We start from the raw sequence: 5,185 nt of genomic DNA on the forward strand, positions 1-5,185 counted from the left end.
TTTTTGTGAGGGCTCACAGACTCTTGCAGAGATGGTTTGCGTGGTTTTCCCACTTTATTTGTGGGATACCCCCTGGAGGTTCATTCCAATTACCTGTACTGACTCACCTTTCTTTGATGGCATTAGCTTGGGAGATCCTTGGGTTTCTTACTCCTTTAATTGATGTTACTTTGGATCTTTATCCGTGTGGTACTTTTACCTCTTTTCCGCATTTTATCGCTTTCTTAGCTGGAAGACCTCGATAGGAGGCATTTGTTTTCTTTTGTTTATTTACTTCTGAGCCTCTTGTTGGCACATTTACTTTATACATGTTTGTTTTGTATGTGTTCGTATCCCTGCAGGTAGCGCGGTTCCTTCGTCAAGGACTGCCTTTTTGCCCTTGAGAATCCCAAACCCTAAAACCCAAAGTAACACGTTAACTCCTTCTACTACAGGTGAGTAAGTCTCCAAAGGTCGAGCATCCGGTAGATTGCGTAGTGACGTCGTTCGTCCAAAACCCAATCCATAACCCCGTAGTTAGCCGAACTACGTTTTACTCTGATTCTCAGGCCAGATGAGATACGTAGGCATAAGACGCGATGTCTTAGCGAGCACAATTACCCAACCCATAGGTCAGCCGAGCTACGAAGACTCTGATTCTCATATTCAAATGAGATACGTATGCAGTGGATGTGACATCCGCGCGAGTCATTTTCATTTAATCCTTTTTTTTGGTAAACAGCACAAGATAAACTCACACCCTTTAGACAAGAACTACAAAAGTGGATCCCGTAGAGTACTACGGGTGCGTAGGGGTGCTAATACCTTCCCTTCGCATAACCGACTCCGGAACCCAAGATTTGGTTGCGAGAACCTGTCTTGTCCTTTCCTTTTTTCCAGGTTTACTTCGAGCGTTTCCTTTCCCTCCTTTGGGATGAATAACGCACGGTGGCGACTCTTCTGTCATTTTCTTTCGCCAATTGTTTTTTCGCGCACTGTATTTTTCCGGTTGCTACAGCTGGCGACTCTGCTGGGGACTGAAAGAAGTTGACCTCTTGCTGGTCCATCTTCCCTAAGCGAGTCCCTCCTAGCTTGTGTGATTTCTTGTTTATTGGTTGTTCATGCTTTTGTACCTTTATTTGCTTACCTGCTTGCATGCATTTGTTGTATCTGTTGGATCTGTTTGTTTGTTTGTTTGTTGGGATGGGGTGTTCTATGAGAGATAAGCCCATTACCCAGGCTTGAGTGTACACACAGATTTTAGAGTGGATAATCATGAGGCTTGTGTGGCGTGTTGCTACATTAAGTCATTCGTGAAGAACCACACCCAGACGAGGTTTCTTTTGGATATATTATGTCTTACGGGTGTTCCGTAACGGCAGGATGTTCCTCTAGAAATCGTCGACTCTGGTGACCATTTCTCGAGAACTCGGTCGAGGCCTCTCCTCCGAGACATGATTATGTTAGCTCTGGTGGGCGCATTCTCGCTGCTCAATCCGAGGATCCCGAGACTGGGAACTTGCTATTAGGATGTTCTGTTGAGGGGAGTCAATGGAGGTCTTTTGTCCCGTAATAATACCAAACCTTTAGTGGTAAACGTATTATTCGCGACTGAAGGGCTGAAGCTGACGAACTTCTGTTCTTAGAACCTACCAGTGAGGGGCAGGCTAAATTCAGGAAACCTTAACCTCCAACCAACCCGGTTTTCTAGAGCAAAGTTTTGGTCTTGTATTATATTCCTCGGTGAATTTCTCTCCAGGCAGTGCAACCTGACAGATGTTCAAGCGGATCCATCAATTCTGATTGACATGCCTTTGCATTGCATAACATCATCTTCATATTTGCATCCAACATCTCATGCTTATTCATTTGCAGGGTATTCCCTTTCAAAACGGGGGTGCCTTAAAACTGAACAAGCAGTGCATCGCATACCATGCATATTAACCCTTGTCTGTTTTGCAGGTGTCACCGCAGTGTCTAATGTTTGTTCCCTGTATCAGGCAGTTATTGGTCCCAAGCGAGTCCACAGGTACCCGACAAAGGAAAATCGTCCACAGCTAGCGATGGACCAAGTACAGAAAGAGCTGGCTGATATGCGTGAAAGGATGGATCAGTTCATGACATTGATGATTGGTATGGCAGAAGGCCATGAAAAGCTGAGGGAATTGGTTGAGCAACCGAGACCCGATCCAAAGGTGGAGATACCAAATGCTGAGGGAAACCCTGGGAACGCTGATAACCCTGTGAACACTGGTAACGCGGGTAACGCAAATGCTGATGGAAACCCGGGTAATGTTGGCAACACAGGGAATGTTGGAAATGGTATTGGCGGTAGGTACAATGTGAATCAAGGAATTCGAACTAACGGGCGCCCCGTTACTGAAGATTATCAGTATGATCAGTTTTCTTTGCACGACGAGGCCCTCGAGACCACTCGCCGTATGGATGAGCTTGCTGAGAAGCTCAAATCTTTGGAGTCTCAAAATTCCTTAGGCTTTGATGTCACAAATCTTGGTCTGGTTCAGGGAGTAAGGATTCCTCACAAGTTCAAACCCCCTACTTTTGAGAAATACAACGGGGCTTCTTGCCCACGCACTCATCTCCAATCTTATCTGGGAAGGTTGGGAGCTCACACGGAAGATGAAAAGCTGTGGATGTACTATTTTGAAGACAGTCTAACTGGAGCTTCTCGTGAATGGTATTCTCATTTGTCTCGTATTACCATCAAAAGCTGGAAAGACTTGGCAGAGGGTTTTGTCAAGCAATATCAATACAACTTGGACATGGCTCCAAATCGGACCTTGTTGCAAGGTATGTCTCAGACTGCCAAGGAAACCTTTAGAGAGTATGCTCAGCGTTGGAGACAGATTGCTGCGTCCGTCCAACCCCCTATGTCTGAAAGGGAGATGGCGGACATGTTCATGAACACTCTTCAAGGCAATTATATTGAGAGATTGGCTGCTTGCCCGTCAATCAGCTTTGCAGAGATAGTGATTGCTGGAGAAAGAATCGAGAGTCTGTTGAAGATGGGCCGAATTCAAGACAATAGTGCTTCCAACTCATCAGGTCCCAAGAGACCGTTTGCTGGTAACGGTCAGCGAAGAAAAGAAGGCGAGGCAAGCGTTGTGTATGCCGGCAGAGGCAGGGGTAGAGGACGCCCTAATTATTATCAAGATCAAGTGGCCGCAGTCACTATTCCAACACCTGTTCCTCAACCGCAATATCATCCGCAACAACAACCCAGGTACAACAATCAACAACAAGGAGGTAATCCGGGTCAGCAGAGACACTATCAACAACGTCCAAGGCAGACGGATCGGGTCATCGAGCCAATCCCAATGCCTTATTCAGTATTACTTCCCAAGCTGATTGACATGAATCTGGTTACGTTGAGAACTCTGGCCCCACCAATCGATCTCAATAATTTGCCTAGAGGTTACGATGTCAACGCCAGATGTGCTTTTCACTCCAACGCACCTGTCCATACTACAGATAATTGCAAGGCTCTCTAGTTAAAGGTACAAGATTTGAGAGATGCCCAGGCTATCAATTTTGCTCTGGTGCCTAATGTTATCCAGAACCCGATGTCGGCTCACGGCGGGCAGAGGATTAATGTTGTTGATAGTGGGGAAACTTTGAATTTGGTTTCTGATGTGACTAAGGTGAAGACTTCGCTATCGGTGGTTAAAGACCGACTTCTGAAAGGACAGATTTTCCCGGGCTGTGCGGAAGAATGCAGAAATTGTCAAGCTGCCGAAAACGGATGTGACAGTTTGAGAAGGGGTATTCAGCAACTGATAGATGAAGGTTGTCTTCAGTTCGATCAGGCCCATCCAGTGAAGAATGATGTATCGACGGTGACGTTTTATTTCACTCCTGAAGAAATATATGTTCCCGAGAGACTCGCTCCGACAACAATATATTTCCCAGAAAGTACAGAACCAGCAGCGGTGAACATCGAAAGTTCAGCACCAGTTGCAATTTACTCTGACAGCCCTCAACCGACTATGGTTGGTCTGATCACCGTCACAATACCAGGACCCGTTCCGTATGAGAAAGACAGTGCTATCCCGTGGCACTATGGGGCTGATATCTACTGCCAGGGGCAGAGAGTTAACGAAGAAGACATTGACATTGGTAGCTCCGCTGTAGACAATGTTGGAGGGGTTGGTGGCTTCACTCGCAGTGGACGCCTATTTGCACCATCAACATTACGCGCGAATACTGAAGCCGAGGCAGCTGCCAAGGCTAAAGGGAAACAGATGGCCGCCGAAGAGGTTACTACTTAGGAAGATCCTCCTAAGACCGCATTCGAGAAGGAAGTGGATGAGTTTATGAGGATTATCAAGAAAAGTGACTACAAGGTAGTCGACCAGCTAAATCAGACACCCTCAAAGATCTCCATTCTCTCACTATTGCTGTGCTCTGAGGCGCACAGAGCAGCCTTGTTGAAAGTACTGAATATGGCCTATGTTCCACCGGAGATAACTGTTAACCAGCTGGAGTCGGTAGTTTCCAATGTAAACGCTAGCCGGGGGCTAGGTTTCACCGATAATGACCTGACATCTGAGGGCAGGAATCACAACAAAGCCTTGCATATCACAATGGAGTGCAAAGGGGTGATGCTTTCCCATGTTTTGGTTGATACAGGCTCTTCTCTGAATGTTCTTCCAAAGAAAGCCTTAATGAAGTTGGATTGCGATGACACCATCCTGAGGCCAAGTAACTTAGTTGTGAGGGCTTTTGATGGCTCTAAGAGAGCTGTCTTTGGCGAAGTTGAGTTGCCAGTTAAGATTGGACCGCAGGTGTTCGAGAGCCCCTTTTATGTGATGGATATCCAGCCTGCCTACAGCTATCTGCTAGGTCGGCCTTGGATTCATGTTGCCGATGTTGTTACTTCTACCCTCCACCAGAAGCTCAAATATGAACTAGAAGGTCAGGTCGTCATTGTCTGTGGTGAAGAGGATATTTTTGTTAGCCACCTGTCTACATTTAAGTATGTAGAGATGGACGGCGAGATGCACGAGATGCTGTGTCAGGGCTTCGAAGCCATAAACATCAATGAGGTCGCGCCCGAAGCTGTCTTTTCACCTGAGTTTGAGAAGGTCGAGACTTCTATCTCTTCATACAAGCAAGCTGTCGAAGTGGTTAAAGCTGGTGATGCCCAAGGCTGGGGCAAATTTGTGGAGCCAGTCATCAAAGAAGA

This window comes from Lathyrus oleraceus, chromosome 1 (genome assembly GCF_024323335.1).
Source record: "Lathyrus oleraceus cultivar Zhongwan6 chromosome 1, CAAS_Psat_ZW6_1.0, whole genome shotgun sequence".
In the NCBI taxonomy this organism is placed as follows: domain Eukaryota; kingdom Viridiplantae; phylum Streptophyta; class Magnoliopsida; order Fabales; family Fabaceae; genus Lathyrus; species Lathyrus oleraceus.